This window comes from Fukomys damarensis, unplaced genomic scaffold, assembly GCF_012274545.1.
Source record: "Fukomys damarensis isolate Sample0158 unplaced genomic scaffold, DMR_v1.0_HiC HiC_scaffold_6, whole genome shotgun sequence".
NCBI lineage: Eukaryota > Metazoa > Chordata > Mammalia > Rodentia > Bathyergidae > Fukomys > Fukomys damarensis.
Window position 1 is genome coordinate 16,336,369 of NW_022900918.1, and position 19,342 is coordinate 16,355,710.

The 19,342-nt window shown below is 37.1% G+C and overlaps 1 long non-coding RNA gene across 1 annotated transcript; it reads right to left on the minus strand.

The window, feature by feature from the left end:
* Positions 1-582: 582 nt before the first annotated feature.
* On the minus strand, positions 583-19,134 carry LOC104861050. The gene is made up of 3 exons (XR_779893.2): positions 18,656-19,134; positions 5,769-5,804; positions 583-686 (listed from the first exon to the last, which is right to left on the minus strand). It is a non-coding gene; the product is annotated as an uncharacterized LOC104861050 (long non-coding RNA).
* Positions 19,135-19,342: the final 208 nt, after the last annotated feature.

A 19,342-nucleotide genomic window follows, 5' to 3' on the forward strand; every position in this document is an offset into this window, starting at 1 on the left:
TAAAATGGAATATTAGCCATAAAGAAAGAGACACTAGAGACATTTATAGCTAAGTGAATGTATATAGAGGCCATACTCTTAAATGAAATTAAGAAGACACCTCTGTGTAAATACCAAATAGTTTCTCTGCTGTGGAAAACTAAAAGTGTAAATAAGCATCAAAATGTATAATTGATATTATGTAATAGGAAGAAAAGGTCTAAAAGAGTAGGGGAAGTGGGAACGGTAGGGAAAAGGTAAAAAGAAAAACATGGTAGGGGAAAAGAAAAAATATGTAAAAAGGAAAAACATGGAAACAATGTCTTTGTAAACAGGGAAGGGTGGAGGGGATGAAGGGATGGCTGGGGAATGTGGAAAAATAAGAACCAAGAGGAGTCTTGTACAAGATCTCAGTGATGAATGTAACTGTATCACACACCTAAACTGTACCAATAAATTTAATAAAGATTGGGAACAAAAGATTGATCTTTGGGGAGGTTCTCAGGAAAATACATCCCAGAATTTTCCCTTTGCCTTTGGGGGCCGCCAGCAATCCTTGGCGTCCCTTGGTTTGTAGACTTATCTCTTCAATATCGGCTCCCATCTTCCATCACTTCCTTATCTGTCTCTTGTGCCTTCTCCTTTTATTGGGTTACCAGTTATTGGATTAAATGCAGAACCACTTAAAAGTCCTTATCTAGTTACAGCTACAAAGAAAAACATTTCCAAATAAGATCATATTATTAAATTCCAACATTAATTTTTGAAGAATACCTTTTATCCTACTGTAACCATGCACATCAGTCTTGATAAGTTTTATGTGGGCAAGAATTATGACTTCCTTGTTTACTATAAATCTTTAAAACCTGGTACATTCAAGGCACTTAACATTTGTTGAATAAGTGAAGCAATGTGGTTGAAATAGAGCTTATGTCCTAGGAACTCAGTATATGTTGCCAGCTGCATTCAAATTAAGTTGTCATTCAAGGTCCAAACTTCTAGTTCATGCTTTTCTTTGTGTGTGTGTGTGTGTGTGTGTGTGTGTGTGTGTGTGTGTGTGTGTGCATGTGTTTTGAGATAGGGTCTCACTATGTAGTTGAGACTGACCTGGAATGACCTCACAATATAGCCCAGGCTGGTTTCCAACTCAAAACAATCCTCCTGCCTCAGCCTCCAGAGTGCTGGCATTATAGGCATGCGCCACCACGCCTGGTTTAGGACACTTGTTCTTTGAGATATTCAGTAAGGCTCATGGGCCCATTGCACTGACTGAAAAGCAATCCTTTAAAAAAAAGTATTACTAGTCTACTGTTAAATATGAATCTTGTATTATTTCCTTACTTTTACTTTTTTATTTATTTTTCCTTTAGATTAGTCTACTATTATCAGTTACTATTCCTCTTTTTTTCTTCTCAATTCTTTTTCTTTTCTTTTCCTGTCCTTTCCTTTTGTTCAGTTCTTCATAATTTGTTCAGTTCTTCAAAAGATATGGCTCCAGTTTTTTTGTATATATTTTTACTGTAAGACTTAGACTAAAGGTGACTGAAATATTTAGGCAGATTTGAATCTGAGAATACAGAACTGTACTTATTTAGTGATGTGATATCTCCCTGAAGGAAGGAGACACGGTTCATTTTGTATTTTAAATGAGTTAGAGGAGAAGAAGAGGGAGAGAAAGAGAAAGAGGCAGAAGAAGAAGAAGAGGAAGAAGAGGAGGAAGAAACTCTATGTTTTTTAGCATACAGTCTTCTAAGGTAATACTGTCTGCATTTTTTCTGACTATGAATGAGGCAACTATAATGAGTGAGGCGACGTTAGACATAATAAGCTGCTAGCAATCCCACTAAGAAATCCGTTCTCACGCTATTTCCTGCAGAGTGAGATTGTATGGTTGCCTGCAAGTATCAAAACTTCCTTCACTGTTTGAACATCCCTTTTACCTTTCTGGGCTTCAGATCTAGTTCTTTGATTTGTCCTCACAAGCTCCTTAAAGCTTCTTCTATGCCAGTTTGGATGGTATTTAGGAATCTTGATGAATATGCTCATTATCTAATACAAAGTGACATAAAACCCTCCTGCCACGAACTCTGCTACATAACTAGACCCTGCTGAACTCCCGTGATTCAGTCGGTACTAGATTAATAGCATTTATGTTATTCACATATCTCAGTTGACCTTGATCTGCTAGAAACTCCCTCCTTTTTATCTCTGTTCCATACTGGGGAGGTTTTGTCCCACATTAACAATGGTTCTTTTGTACATCAAAGCACACCCTTCCAACATCCCAAGTTTTAATTTTCTTTGCATGCATAATATGTATCTCTCTTCTGTTCACTGTCTGTTACTTCTTACCTATGTTTAACTGAGGGATAATTCAATTTTGTACTTATTTTGCAAAAGATAAATACTTGAAAGTTAACCTGTTAGGATCTGAAATTAAAAAAAGACTGCAGCTTTGTAAAAATAAAAACTGTTCACACAAATGATTTTTTTCTTTTCCTTTTCAAATTTAAGAGATTCAAATTATACACAATAAGCAAAAGTCTCGTTTAATATATTTCCACTTGTTCAGCTTCTTTCAAACAACAGCATTTATAAATAGATAAATCTTGGAAGACAAAAGTTTTAACCACTCTGCAACATCACTACTTGAATTATTTAAAAAATTATATGAAATATAAAATGAAAAAAATTATGTTGTTTCTATATATATGATTTTATAAGGTTATACTGTAATATCAATAGATAAACACTATAATTTTTCTATGAGTAATGATACAAATATTAAAGCACTGAATAAAGGTTTGTGGCCAAAAATTGAGAGTTTAATTCATTGAATCAATTCTGTTGTACCTTTCAAGAACAGTCATTGAGAGGCATTTACTGAGGGGCAAACAGGAAAAATCAGCCACAGACTAGAAACAAAACCCTCATCACCTGGGAATTCCTTTGCAGTGTGTGTCTTTCCTCCTCTAAATGAGACATCTTCATTGCAAAGTGCCCATTTTTAGTTAGGTTTACCTTTATTTTTATTTTTTAGAGACAGGGTCTCACTATGTAGTTGAGACTGACCTGGAACTCACTATGTATCCCATGCTGGTCTCTACTCACACTGATCCTCCTGCCTCAGCCTCCCAAGTGCTGGGATTACAGGCGTGTGCCACCACACTGGGCTTTAAAACCTCTTTTTTAAAAATGGCAGTTTCTTGTTTTTACATGAAGATTTAGATCTCTATTTAATGTATTCATTATTATATTATGTTATATTCACCTTTATAGTATATTTTCTATGAGAAAGCATTCCATATTATTTCTGATAAGAAAATATATAATGGGCATTATCTATCTTTTAAAAAAATTATTCAAATTCTCAAACTTCAGTGAGCATGGATATCAGCTGAGCAAGTGTTTAGAAATGCAGATTTTTGGACCCCCCAGTATGAAATGCTTGGGTGATCTGGCCTAATGGATCTAAGCTTGTGTTTTAAGAAAAGAGTTCTGTTGATTCCCATACACATGGCTACAGACTGCACATAAAGAGACACTGTTCTAAAATACATTTCTGAGCAAAGATTTTAGTTCTTTTGCTGAGAGTCTGAAGTCTTGGAGGATACTGTGGAAATGTGTCTTTAAATGGAGAATGTTGCACCTACACATATGGCAAAAATGCATAGAATATAAAAACTCTGGAGAAGACTTTTTCATGCCTTGCCAAAAGCAGGAAAGGGAAACCCTTAGGGAAATTGGTTTAGAAAGCAACATGGAGGGAGGAGGGTTTTTAGAGGTAGGAGTGGTAGGCGATTTCCCTCTTTGTCTCTATTGGGCTGATTTAAAATGATCTGGCTCCATAATTATTCATATAAAAGAGCAGGACAAGCTAAAACTGCTCCATGGAAATAAACTTATTCACCGACTCATTCACACTTGTTTTGTTCTTTAAGTCTTCCCATAATTGTGCTACAGGGATACTTTGGAAATGAAGTGACTCAAATCATCAGGCACTTTTTAACTCCTCAGGATAAATTGCTCATTTCCCTAGATGAATAGGTGTGGGGCTATTCGTAGTGTCTGTATTAACATAATTTATGTAGAGCCTACCTTAAAATTAGATCACATAGTTAATTGTTTCTATTTACATTTGGCTTTAGTTAATTACATGAGATAATATATGGGAAACTGCCTAGCCCAGAATCTGGCAGGTGTTAAAGTACTTGTATCCAATTGCCTATTTAGCATGTGGGCTCGGATAACTTGCAGCCATCTCAAATTCAATGTAAGCCACATTGTACCATCTTTTCTACCTCTTCTCTGTCTGTTCCCCCAACCAACCACTTATTTAAAGCCATAAACCTTTGTTTTGTCCTGAAGTCTTTCTGTCATTCTCCCCTCCAAATCCTATTGATGTGACTTCCTACACATCTCTTGTCACTCACTGCAGTAGTTTGTTGCTATCCGAACACAGCAGTGAGCCAACCAGTTAAGTCCTGAATGAAGTTTCTAGGCAAGTTACATGCGTCCAAAGATCATGGTATAGACAAGTAACAAAGAGGGTGAAACAGAACATGAAGGGCCCTTTAGGCCATGTTAAGAATTCTGAAATTCTGTTCTAAGAACAATGGGAAAAATTTGAAGAGTTTCAATTATGGAAGTGACACTATCAGATTTGCATTTTACAAAAATTGTTCCCTTCTATATCTCTTCAAATCCATTTGTCACAGGATCTGGTCACAAACACTTGTTTTCAGGGGTACGACATCTAGAATCATTGCTCCTTCATCTTCACCACAAACACATGCTCCACATTGCAATCAAACAAGGGGAATAGAACAAACAAACCCCTAGAAATCTGATCATATTTCAAATCTCATAATGATTTCCCAATGCCTTTAGATAAAATCCAAATACCTTGAAGGAGGTGTCAAGGTTTATGGCTCATGTTTGCCTTTCTAGCTTCTTTTCTTGCCACTTCCCCTCTCTCCAACTGCAATGACCATCTTCCAGTTACTGTATTCTTGCTCTCACCCTGATCTCCCTGTTCCTCATGCCTGAGCATCAAACCCTGTCTGGCCCCATTTGGGTTGGCTAATTCCTTACACTTAACTTTTCCCAAGGTGGCTTTTTCTAACCCTGGACTGTGTGAGGTCCCTGCTAATAATCGCTATCTTTCCCAGCTGTAGTACCTATTACATTTCTCTGCTAGACTTAAGTTCTACTGATGCCTGTCCCGGTTATTTCATCAACCACAAATTCTTGCCAGTGCTTGCCACCTGGAAGTTCTTAACACATACCTGCAGAATGAATGAATGAGGCTGTACCTTTTATCTCCCTTCTAAAGAGGAAACTGTTGAAAAGGAGTATGCCAATAGTGACATGCCTGTTTTGATTTAGATGACAAATTTTAGTCCTATAAGTAGTGTTGAGAATAAAGGTAATCGGGTTATAGGGATGTGGAATCTGATAGATTAGAGAAACAAGAAGGATGAATGTAAGGAAATTATGCTGTTCTGAATGAGCATTGCTATGTAATTATTGTGTAGACTCAATTTAATAAGTTGCATAAGGTTTTCATATCATAATCTTTATTATTTTCATTATCATAATGATAAGCATTTGAAAAGTGAATTATATTTTATAGTCATTTTAATGCATATGATCTTATTATCTCAACAACCTTATATTATTATTAACTTATGAATCAGCAAATTGAGGCTTAGCAATGTTGCAGTGTTTCTCCCCAATGATAAGTGGCAGTCTGGGACTTGAACCCATGTCCTGACCTCAAACCCTACCTTCTTTTTCCAAAATCGCATTCCTCCCTTAAATATCTGAAAGCAAAAACAAAATTCTGTAGTTAGTTACTACTTGGTACAGTTTCATGCATATCACTATTTAATCTATTCAAAGTTGAAAATAAATAGGAACAAGAGGGAAATAAAAGGGAAGATGACTGTTGTGGCAGGCATTCAACCAGTTTTTGAGATATTTGCCTGCAGAAGGAGCAATGGCTGTGTGGCCAGTGTGCCACGTCTGACTGGGATCCTCGGTAAGCAGGTCAACTACCTGAGGAAAGAGCCCAAGTGGAGAACCGCCAGAATGGAGCTGCTGTTCAAGATGGCAAATATAGCAGTCCATCAGTCAATAGCAATGATAAAAATTCGTCAAGGCACTTAGGGAGACTAAAAGGAAGATTTAAAAAATGAAAAGCAAACTTCTAATTTGTAAGGGAATGGATAATCCCTCAAAATATCTAAGATTTATTTATAAACAGGTGACCTTAATAAAGGGTCTAGGGTTCTCAACTGGCTACACATTAGACTTACCTGAGGAAATTGGTAAATTTAGATCCTGTTCTGCAGCCCAAACCATTAAATCAGATTTCTGAAGGTGGACTCAAGGCATCCACTGGAAAAACTGTAGCTGTAAAGACTTCCTAGGTAATTTCAGTGTTCAGGTAAGATCTCAGTGCGAGTAACACAGCCTGGAATAGTCTTCATTTGTTAATTCAAAAAGGCATTATCCTAGTCTTAGTCTTATGACTGATGGTGCAATGTTTCTATTTCAAGAAATGCTGAAAAATTCCCCAAATATTGACTCCCAAATTCACTTAAGTCTGAATTAAATGAGCGTATCCCAACTAACAACATCCACTAGAGCACCCATTAAAGCCTAGCACAGGGCTTGAGTGCTTTATCTCAATTATTTCATTCAAACTATCAGAAGTCTCATGACCCTGAGACTCATTAGTAGCCTGTTTGATGGAGAGTAAACTGAGACAATCACATTTCCTGTCTACAGTCACATAACTGGTGAAGGGTGGCTGAGACCACTGTGGTTTGAATATGATGTCTCCTCTGCAATTCACATTGAAACCTAATCACCACGATGATGGCATTGGGAAGTGAGGTCTATGGGGGTGATACTAAGGCTCCCCCACAAGTGGCTTGGTGTCTTTATGAAAAGGCCTTGCTGGAGTGGAACTACTCTTTTGCACCCAAGCCCTGTGAGAACACAGAATTTTCTCATATGAAGGAGGCAGCAACCGGCTGCCGTCTTGGAAGCTGAGATTATTCCTTCCTGGGCAACAGAAACTGCTAATGACCTGAGACTGAATGTTCAGCTTCCAGAACTCTGAAAAGTGCATTTCTGGTATTTTTACAAACTGCTCAGTCTCAAATATTCTTTTTTTTTTTTTTTTTTTGAGAGAGAGACAGAGTCTTGCTATGTATTCCAGGCTGGCCTTGAGCTCTCTGTGTGTCCCAGGCTGGCCTTGTAGTCATAGTGATCCTCTAGCCTCAGTTTCTGAGTGTTGGGATTACAGGTGCACATCACCACACCTGGCAGTCTCTGAACTAAGTCAGAGGCAGAACTGGAACTTGTGTGCCTGATTGAGTGACCAGCCTCTAAAAATCTAAAGTCTTCTATATTCACTAAACAAGTAATGATGTTAAATAACAGTAAACCATGTATCTAAAAAGGTTGGAATTTGCTCATGCTATAGAATAATATCAGTTTACATTTTATTTCAGCTACTGCCTTAAAAACCTTGAGCATTATGTTCCAGTTTTTTAATTAAAAAATGGATAGTGGCATTATTTAAAAACTATGTGGGCTAGGGATTTAGCTCAGCGGTTTGGTGGTCTGCCTCGCAAGCGTAAGGACCCGAGTTCGATCCCCGGTACCACAAAAAAACAAAACAAAACAAAAACTATGTATTTTATTCGTGCACACTTGTCCATGTGACTAAATTCAAAGAACTCAAAAGGATATTTATTGAAAAATAAATTTCCTTCTTGCTCTTATTCCCCAGCTACTCAGTTCCTTGCAAGGAGGCTGAGGTCTGGATCTTTTATAGTTTAATGGGGAGAATGGAATGACTGCTGCTAGCCTCTTGTCATTGTGGAAAAATATATGATAGTTGTGACATGAATGAGTAAAGGTTTATTTTGGCTCACAGTTTCAGAAGTTTCCATTCATAGCTAGTAAATTCAAATGCAGAAACAGCATTCTGGAAAGGTCTAGTGGAGGAAAGATGCTCACGTCATGGTGACCAGGAAGCAGAGAGAAGGGACAAACTAGGGAGGGAGATACAGCCTTCCAGATCATGCCCCCAGTGACTCACCTCCAGCCAGGTTCTACCTCCTAACAGCAAGCCAGCTATGGGACTCCTATAATCCAGTCAATGAGACTTTAGGGACTATTTTAGATCTAAACCACAGCAACCATCATTGACTTAGACACTTCAAGATTATTCTCTTGGGTCTGGGGAACAGATCAACAAAATAGATTTGTTAGTGAGACAGAAAACAAGCAAGTGTGTGCTATGGTTTACTTGTTTTGTCATTTATTCACTAAAATATCCTATGCATGGAAATTTTCAAGATTTTGGTAATACAAACACTGCTACAGTGAAGATCTTTCCATCAGTGGATGAATAGATAAAGAAAATGTGACATTTAGATACAACGGAGTACTACTCTTCCATAAAGAAGGATAAATTTGAGTCATTTGTAGGAAAATGGGTGTATCTTGACCCCCGTAATGTTATGTGAAATAAATCAACAAATATGCTTGAATATTGCACATTTTCTTTTATATGACAAAACCAAAATATAAATAAAGAGCAAAATAAGAGTTAGATAATGAGAAATAAGGAGATAGCTCTTTGGCAGAAGGGAAGGGGACAAAGAGATGGAAAGAAGGGGAAAAGAAAAGAGGGAGAGGGGATGGAACAACAATTAATGTAATCATTATGTGCTGCAAACATGTACTAATAAAAAATAAAAGTTGAAAAATATTTTGTATATTTACAAATATATCCATGGGATAAATTCCAGGAAGTGGAACATATGGGTCAAAAAATTTGATAGATAATTTTGATATTACCTCTACAGAGGCTGGGCCATTTACAACATCATCTGTAGCAATGTAGTATGTGGGTCTCTGTTTGTCATCCCAGTATACTATCAAAGCTTTGATATTTTTCCAATCACATAGGAGAGAGATAGGAGCTCAGAAAGTTTTACTTAGCATTTAAAAATTATTTTTACGTTGAAGGTCTTTTCAAATTTTAAAAAGATGTTTACATTATTTTTCTTTAACTTGTCTGCTTCTATCCTTTCTTGTTTTTAAATTTTTCATATAGATGCCTAGAAGTTCCTGATATTAGAAAAACTAGACTTTTTGGGCACTTATTGAACATACTATTTTCATTTGTTCTTGGTCTCACTATGTAGTTGAAACTGACCTGGAACTCACTATGTAGCCCAGGCTGGTCTTGAACTCACAGTGATTCTCCTGCCTCAGCCTCCCAAGTGCTGGGATTACTGGTGTGTGCCACCACACCTGGCTTTGATCTTTTTTTTTTTTTTGCACATAGAATAACTTCTAAATTTTGTGTCAGTATTAGAAAGAACCTTTCTGCTCGAAGACTAAGTTTTCTCAATGCTTTATTTCTAATGTTTTAATATTTGACCATCTGGCATCTCCTTAATGTAGTTTATAAAGTAAGGAATCCAAGTTATTTTTCCTCCTAGATGGCTATCTGCTTGTGCCCATATGTTTTGTTGAATACTCTTTTTCCAGCTGATTTAAAGTGTCACATACATATTTATTGGTTTCGTTGTGGTTTCTGGATGGCTTTGAACTGTTGGGCTCAAGCAATACTCCTGCCTCAGCTTCCTGAGTAGGCACATGTCACTATACCTGGCATAAGGTGTCATTTTTATGAACTATTTATTAAACACCTTTACATTTATTTCTCCTATTTACATTCCATTCTGTTAATCTATCATTATTTGCACATGGCAAGACCATAGTATGTGTAAGAGTGTAGCTTCATAATTGATTTAATATATAGTAAGGGTCAGTCTCCTCTGATCATCACTATTACTTCAGAAAGTTTGTACTTTTGCTGTTTCATTTCAAATTGTATTTTCTTTTTTCATTGAGTTTATCAAATTAAAATACATGTGTATTATTATTAGAATTAAGCTGAATTTGAGAGCTAATGTAGGGAAATCCTTAGTTGATATGTTGACCTTTTATCAAAGGACACAATATACTTTCTACTTTTACCCCCAGGTTTGTGTGTGTATGTGTGTTTTTAGTACTGTAGTTTCAACTCAAGGCCTTTGCCCTGAGCTACATTCCAGCCCTTTTATATTTTTTGTTTTGAGACAGAGTCTCCCTAAATTGCTAAATTGCCCAGGCTGGGCTCCAATTTGTAATCCTCCTGCCTCAGCTTCCCAGAATGCTTGGTTTACGCTCAGCTCAGTTTTTGTTTTTTAAACAATGAAATGTTTTCTTCTCTTTCTCAGGAGAAACTTATCATTAGGAAATGTGAAAAAATGTAATTTCTCTTCTTTTTTGGGGGAGGGCTTTAGATTTGGTGCTCTGAATTTTGTGACTAAAATTATAATGGAAAACAGAGCACCCTTGCTCTCAAGAAGTCTCGTGTATAGTTTGTCCTGAAAGTTTGACAGTGAGTAGACAAATTATAACAAAACAAAATCTGCTTTTTATCCTCAGAGACTTGGCTGGGAAGGAAAACTGTAAACACCAACTAAAACAGTCTTGCTGTTCCCCAGGGGCGTTTGCGGTTCTCCTCGCATAGCCTGTGACTGTTTCCTGAGGGTTATCATACTCCGCTGAGGACTATGTTCTCCAGTAGCAATGGTGAGGTCACCCAGTGCAGGTATCACCAAGGCAAGCATCACATTCACATCTCACAGGCAGCCTCACTCTCAAGCCAGCATTCGGAAAGGGCAACCTAGGCAAATATGTATTTACTTGTTTAAATCAAATCTTACGTTCTGTAGATGAAACCTGAACCTTTTTGAAATCAAATCCCCCAGGAATAAAAACATCCTTGTCAATGTTGGTCGTGTGCTACAATCACAATGTCTTTGCTTGGAGAAATACACAGATCAGGGCCAAACACCCCTTTCAGTTTGGAAGGAGCCACTGGGCAAAGCTTATGAAATAGCTGGGTTCTCTTCGTGCTCTGACTTGCTATGAAATTAAGAACTTCCTCTTAGAGTTATCCAGACTTTCTTGATTCTTCATGTCTTGAAGTTTTAGAGTGCCTGCTTCTCAGAGATGTAATTTAAAATTGTTATACATTATACCTGAGAGGCTTAATTGAAATTCTTCCTATTTGCAGCACTAGGCCAACAGTTCTGTTTTACTGTTTTTTGTGTGTTTTGTTTTTTGGTACCGGGAATTGTACTCGGGTCTTTGTGCTTGCAAGGCAGGTGGTGGAACCACTGAGCTAAATCCCCGTCCCCTGTTTTCCTGGTTTTTTATGAATATATAGAAACACTGATTGTATTTGGGGATAAAAGGAAAATTAAAGGTTACTGATAAATTGACCTTATTTGTGCAGATATTTAGCTCAGTAACAAACCTAAATATATTTGCTGCATTCTTATTTCTTGCTGTATTCCCACACAGTGTCAAATCAAGTCCCGTGTGCGCATTGGAAGTCCAGGTGAGTTTCATATTCCGGTAGAAATGGGAGCACATTTACTGCTCTTAACATCTTTGATGCTTTACAACTTTTGGGGAACGTATCTGATGATCTGCCCATTAACTTGGCCAGTCCAAAGTGTTTTTTTTTTTAATTATTTGGTTATTTTGGTTTTTTTGGATACTCCTTGAAGAATCAGAAAAGACTGATTGTTTTGGTGACTTGGTCTCAAGTCCCTAAATAAAACAGAGTTCAAGGATAGAATGGGTCACGGGTGGGTCATAACTTCAGCTAGTGTGTTCAGGAAAAGGCAGTGATACCTGAACACACAGGGACTCTTCAGAGGAAGTTAGTCCCATGAAGATCTGGGAACAAGCTTTCCAGGCAGAAATACCTATGGTAAAGATCCTAAGGTAAAGTTAAGCCTAGTGTATTCAAAGGATAGGTGTCGGGAGCCATCAAAGATGAAGTTTAAGAGGAGCTGTGATGTGCAGCTTGACTAGCGATTTTTACTTCTTGGTATAAGTGCTCTTTTCTTGTGTTTGAGCCAGACTTACTTTTTTTTTAACAGATAGCACGTGAGAAAAGTGAAGAAACATCACTTCTGAGATTAGGTTGTGAAAAACGGACTATTTGATTGATTCCTTCATATCTCTCTGGCTCTCTTTGGCTCACTCCCCACTGTAAAGCAAGCTGCAATCTTTCCAGCTCCCCTCTGCAGCGATTCACATGGTAAGTAACTGCAGTAGCCTTTGGCCAGTAACTGGTGAGTAACCGACCTCCTCAGGTGTGAGCTGGGAAGACGATCTTCCCCAGTCCAGCTCTGAGATGACTTTTGTCTCTGGCCAGTCCTTAAATGTGGCTTGAAAGAGACCCTGAGGCAGAAGACCCAGCTAGGTCATCCATGAATCCTTACTGATAGAAACCATGAGGGGCTGGAGATTTAGCTCAGTGGTTCTATTGCCTACCTCACAAGCACAAGGTCCTGAGTTCGATCCCCAGTATCAAAAAAAAAAAATGCTATTTCAAAGTCACCAAGTACTAGGGTGATTTATATTATACATTAGCAAATTAATAACAGGCAGGGAAGGCTGGACCGTACTGAGATTTATAGGCTGGGATAAGTAATTGGATTCTCACACGGTGAGATTCTTGTTACAAGGTCACTCTGATTACTATGTGGGGAACGGAGAGCACAGAGACAGAAGTGAAAATGGGAAATCAAGTAGGAGGTTCTCACAGAAGTATGAATGTTTGCACATAATGCTGTTACAACCTGCTAGAGAACTGGATGTAGGGGATACGGGCAACAGATTTACAGTTGACTTCTACGTTTTTGGCTTGATCGACTGAATAGATACAGGTGCCTTTTGCCAAGATGAAGGTTGGGAAAGAGTTAGTTTTGGGTGGAGATGAGAATATTTATGTTGGTGATACCATGTTTCTGTGGAGATGTAAATGGAAAGAAGTCAAAGGTTCAGAGGTGTAAGTCTGAGGAAGGTGGGACAGTTCTTTAGGAGAATCTCTACTTGAATGCCCAGAAGCCTCTTGAGAAAGGACTGTCGAAAAAGAAAGCAAGATGCTGTCATTGATTGAAAGAAAAGGAGAGAGAGAGAGAGAGAGAGAGAGAGAGAGAGAGTGCAATCCTATCGATAGCACTGTATCTTTTAGCTTAGTCCACATTTTCTAGAGTAAGGGGGAATATAACAGCCTCAAGAAACACTCTCAATAAATTCTTCATTCATTTGTCACTTCTGTTGCTGGTTGTCCTGCAGACCTGGAAAATGGAAGTCTTAGCATAGACATCAACCCTTATGATATGAGGCAGCCCTGACTCAGGTGTTGATGGGCATTAGCAATACTGAGGGCGATGCTGTCAACCACTGGTAATAACCACTTCTGTGGTTACAGAGATGTAGCCATTTTTTTAAACCTTGGTTGTTATAGCAGTAATCATAGGGAAATAGGAGGGAAATAAAAATGGCGGATACCCAGTCATAGTTATTTTGAAGATTTTGCTTAGGTATTTGAAATGGATTTTGTGTGTGTGTTTGTGTGTGTGTTTGTACCAGAGATCGAACTCAGGTCCTTGTGCTTGTGAGGCAGGCAGTAGAACCACTGAGCTAAATCCCTGGCCTGGATTGTGGTTTTTCAGTTGGGATGGAATTGGTAAATACTTCTTTCAGACTTTACTTTTTACCTATAGAATATGTTGTTTGAAAAACAGGGGCTGTGATAGGAGGGTCATTTAAAAAGGACTTCTACAATTGTTGGGAATTTGTGCAGAACCTTAGCTATTCAGCCCCACAATGTAAAATATAAATTATCTTTACTATTTTAGCCAAGAAATTGATGTTTTATGTTTTTAACCTTTAAGTTCAAAGGACCAACATAGGTGATCATGTTTCCTATTTTACTCTCTTCACAGGTAATTTTTTACTATTATGTTGACATTTATGGTTGAAATATTTTCTTTCTCAACTATTAGCTTTTATTTTGTAAATTAATTTTTGATCTTATTGATAGTTTTAACTATATATCTTTTCAAGCTTTTCTTGTTTATTTTAATAAAAAATGAAGAGTTTAAGGTAAATATATTGAATTATAAATGTCTTTAATATTTTTATGCTCTCTAAAATAACTAGTTTTTTGTCTCTAATCTAATTCTGTTTTTAAATGCTTCTCATTTCTAAGTAGAAAAAATGAGATAAAATTATTAAATTGAGTTCCTCTTTGTCTTTGACCCCTATTCCCAAATATGAAAGTTTGGGGCTTTGTGCTTTTTGAGAACTGTGTGCTCTCAGAAAAATGATCCAGCCTATAAGACATTAGAGCTGAGTAGAATAAAGAAGTGAAAAGAAGCTTTGAACTAGAAATGTTAGCACATGGACTAAAAATATTTGCTCTACCACACTTAGGATAATAATTTTCTTCAATGTTATGTTAATATCAATTTTTTCAGATTTTTTTTGTTTTAAAAGTCTCTTGGCATAGCATATGCCATTTTTTTCCTTAAATATAGTATTTATTATTTGTGGAGTGGCTCATAAACTAATAATCAGTAATTTTGTCATAGAAAAAACCAAAATTTTAGATGTGATAAAATGAAATTACTAAATAAGCAATAGGAAAGATACATATTATATTGTCACTAACTCAAAAATATCTTCTGAACCTTACTATTTTTATATTGAAATAATTAATATAATGTACATGTACTTTGACATTTAGAAAAACTATTGAGAATTGAGCAGTCTACAAGGAGCTTCTGTTATTAAAATTAAGAATCCTTTTCTTAAGAATTGGGAATTTTTTTCTGTTTGGTACTCCCAGACTTAAGCCTTAAGGCTTAAATAGGGTGAATTTGTTACTATCTAATGGTGCTCATATGAGTTATCCACTGCCTAAAATCAAGAGGTATATATTAACATCTTTTGGAATGTTATGTTTTGGGAGAGGAACCCTGGCGGCTTGAATTCACAATCCAGCCTTATCACTCCATGCTAATTTACCATAGGGAAAACTTGTCCATCAATTTACATGGCAGAATTAGACCTATAAAACAAAATACAGTTATTACATTATCATTCTTTTTTGTTAGACAAATATATACATCAATTTTTAGTATATTCTTTTGGAATGTTATGTTTTGGGAGAGGAACCCTGGCGGCTTGAATTCACAATCCAGCCTTATCACTCCATGCTAATTTACCATAGGGAAAACTTGTCCATCAATTTACATGGCAGAATTAGACCTATAAAACAAAATACAGTTATTACATTATCATTCTTTTTTGTTAGACAAATATATACATCAATTTTTAGTATATATATATATATATATATATATATATATATATATATAGCATACTTATTGAGTCTTTTTTTTCTTACTGTATCAAAACATGTAAGGTTGCTTACTTTATACAGGAAAGAAGTTTATTTTTCTCTGAGTACCAGGTTGAGGTCACATCTTAAGATGGTCTCCTTGCTGGCAGAAATCTAAGGTGGTACAGGACATCATGTGCCAAGAGACAGGGAGTATGCATGTGTAACTGTGAGTGTCCTCTTGTTCCTCCCTCTCTCTTACTATAATGCCACAGGGATTCAATTATGGGAGCCCTTCCCCAATGGCTTGGATTTATCTAATCTTAATTAATTCCCAAAGGCACCACCTCCAAACACCAAGTTCAATAAAATTTCCATCCTGTTACTACTTTACAGTGGGATTAGATATCAACACAACCCTACGGAGGGGAAAAAGCATGTTTAAATCACAGCCTGTAATTGTTTTTTCTGATCTTCTTTTATATTTTGTGTACTAGTTAACTGAATATTAACTGATCCAATATCTATGCCACCTTTTTGGGGTATTATCTGTTACTATGCTAAACAACTTGAATAGAAATTACCCCAGTAACCAAGAGTGTAAGTAAAGTAAAACAGGGTTGTATATACTGTTTTAAAATATCAAAATTTAATAAAATTAAAAGGCCTTATTTACCTTTTTGAGGTAAATGTTGATTTCAAATGATATTATGAAATGGCATCACGTTATGTAAAAAGTAAGATGTTTATATATTTCAACCTAACATCTAAAATAATATCTACCATAGAGCAGAACTTCAATATATTTATTTATTGATTGATTTATTTTTGTTTTTTGAGACAGGGTCTCACTATGTAGTTAGACTGACCTGGAACTCACTATGTAGCCCAGGCTGGTCTCGAACTCACAGTGATCCTCCTGGAATTATAGGTGTGTGCCACCATGCCCGGCTCAGAGCTTCGATATAAATGAATGTTTGAATTGAGATTTGTGAAGGAGAAAGCAAGAAGTTTGGGTTACTGATAGCATATCTTTCATAGGTAGCATTAACTTTACAAGATATTTTGTTATATTATTGTTTTTTCTAACACTGCATTATTAGAACAATAACAAAATCCCCTTATTTTATATAATTCCTAAAATATATAATATTGTATATTTTTCTTATATTTACATCTTTCTATGTTAAAAGATTAAGTTAGGCATATTAAAGTTCTAAAGAGCTCATTTGAGCAGATAGTGATTACTGAGCAGTTCCACACAGCGTGGAGTTTGAGGCTCTGCAGAAGGGCTTTGAGGGGAAGGCTTTCCTAAGGTGAACGTGGAAACATATCAAATAAAGTATTCGATTGGTTAAGTGGAGCAGGGCCCTTATTTCAGGGATTCCAATGAAAACCCCTAGGCAGAGGTTATTTGGAACTTTCTTACTGGTTAAGCTTAAGTTTCATTAGCTGTTTACTGAGTTGGGTGTTGGTTTGCTTATACAGGAACCTAGGGCAGAGGAACTACCTTGGCCTGACAGCCCCCCAGTTAATTGCCTACTTCTAAAGATGAGAGCAGTGAAGCTCATAAGAATTGAGTGAATTGCCAGATTCCACAAATCCATATCCCAGAGCCTGTGACCTTTCCAAATACTACAAAACCTTGCAGTTATTTATGGTCTTTTTCAGCCAGATAAGTTAGCAGTTTATCTATAATTCAGAAGAAAAGAAGGGGGAGGAAAGAAAGTATGAACCCTTCAGAAATGAATCCAATTATATGGCATAAGAGCCTTGGGCAGTGAAATACCTGGGACCCACCCTGGATATAGGAAGAGAGAAAAAAAGACTAAAGGGATGTAAAGAATTCAAGAGATTTACCCCAGGGTGGGGAAGTGATTCTGATGAAATGGCACCTGAAAACCACATTTGTTCTGGAAGCCCTAGACCAGGAAAGATGTAGACATTTTCTTGGAAAAAGTTCAGACAAGAAATCAAGAAGATGATGGGTGGGGTGGGGGTGAAGGCACTGACTTGGGAGACCAGGTTAAAGGAATTAAATAGGTTCGCTTTGGCTTAGAGACAGCAAAGATAGGCCTTGATAACCATCTGCAATTACTTGGGTGTCTAAATACGAAGGAAGCTAAAGTGCTACTTGGAGTGGAACAAAGGATTATAATTACGTGAAAATTAAGGTAATGAAAAGAAACCTGAATATGAAGCAATTCGCATTTAGGAGTATGTTAAAGGCAGTTCTATTATAAACATCATGCATGGCTTTAAAGGACACCTTACAATGGACAAAAACTATAGAGCACCATTTGTTGCCTAAAAATAATCCATGCTAATGTTGCAAATTATACTAGCCTGAATTCAGATATTATCTAAGCCCTGTGCTTCAAGACTGCTCTGAAGCAGTTTCCGCTATCATTCAGCTGGGCACCAGAGACTCCCTTTTGCTGTTTATTCCTGATCCGAAAGTGAACCAAGGCACTGGGAAAAGCACTGGATGTTCTCTCCAGGACAGGTCCATGACTCAGAGGACATTTGACAAGATCAGTGCTGCGGCTGTGTTTGCACAGGGCCATGGCTTATTCTGCCCATGAAGAAGGAACTATGAATGTCAAACTCATCTGTCCTAAATTTGATTAACCTTGATTTTTTTGGATGCGGTCCCTGGCTTTTCTATTTTAAAGTACATTTCTTTAGCAATTTGTGCCTTATATTCTGCTTTTGTAAGCTGGTCAGAAGATTCTCATAGTCTGTAAGTATTTTATTACTTACAAAGTATTATGAAACTGTGTGTCAGATTCCTAATATATACTTATTTTTCACCTAGGCTTTTGGTGCCAGGATGTTGATTTACTTTGGTGAAGAATTTTAGGGTACAACAGTGCTTCCCAAACTTTTTGTGGTGAAGCATTAGTTTCTTTTTCTTCAATTTTCAAATTTTGTGAATTGATAACTTTTTTAGAATACAATAAAATTATGAAGAAAGTTAAAACCCTCTACAACACACAAAATATGAACACTGCTTTACTTATTTTTATTTTTTATTTTTCCCCATTATTGGTCCATTTAAAGCAAACAATACAGTTACATTCATCATTGGGATCTTGTACCTTTACATGATGTCTTGGTTCTTATTTTTTCCCCATACCCCTACCCTCCCTTCACCCGTTTCACCCTTCCGTATTTACAGAGACTGTTTCCATTTTTTACTTTTTTCACATTTTTTCTTTTCCCTTTCTTTTCCCCTCCCTTTCCCTATTTTTAGATTTAATAGGGAAAATATACATTGTAACTTGTTATAAAATTTCTAAACACTTGCTATATAACGTTTTACTTTTGATTCTGCCACTTCCTTTTGGTCATGTTGCCTTGGGAAGCAAATGGACTCACCTAGTGCCTGAACTTGCTTCTTCCTGAAAGGGACATAATGATGCCTATCCTTTCTTTTTGGGTGTGGTGAAATCTATGTGGCAGGAAAGAAAGGAGCTTGGTTTGTAACTAGTTAAGCGCCGATTACACATGACAACTTGTGGGTAAAAAGGAGCCTAAGGGTATGATCCCCTTGAGAAGTTCCTCTCATTTGTTCCTGACAAATAAGTAAGAAAAGAAGTATACTCTACAGGGTCGAGAGCAGACCACTGGGGGAGAGAGAGTACGGTGGCCAAGAGCTCAGTGGCGGCCATGTTTGTATCTCTTGCTCCTCAGGCTGAGTGAGGTCAGGTCTAGGCTGTCCTATCACAAACCTGCTTGGTGTTTTATGAGAATTGAAGACAGCACTCTTGGATTGGTTTCAAGTGCAGGGTTTTGGGATATGTTCTACTTATATGTTCTGGAACTCTGTAACTGACAGGTCATGCTCCCTCCCCAGTGAGGATCAATCAGACAAATATCTGGTTCAGTCAGCAGCACCGCACCCATCTCTCATGAGAAAACTCTGAGGCCTATTAGGGCTGGAATAACCCCGCCCCCCCGGGTGTGTAGAGATCTGACCTTAGACAGGTAAATTGTTCCTCTCAAAAACCTCTAAAGTCCTGACTCCATTCTCCTCAGCCCCTAAAGCATACAATCCAAAAACTA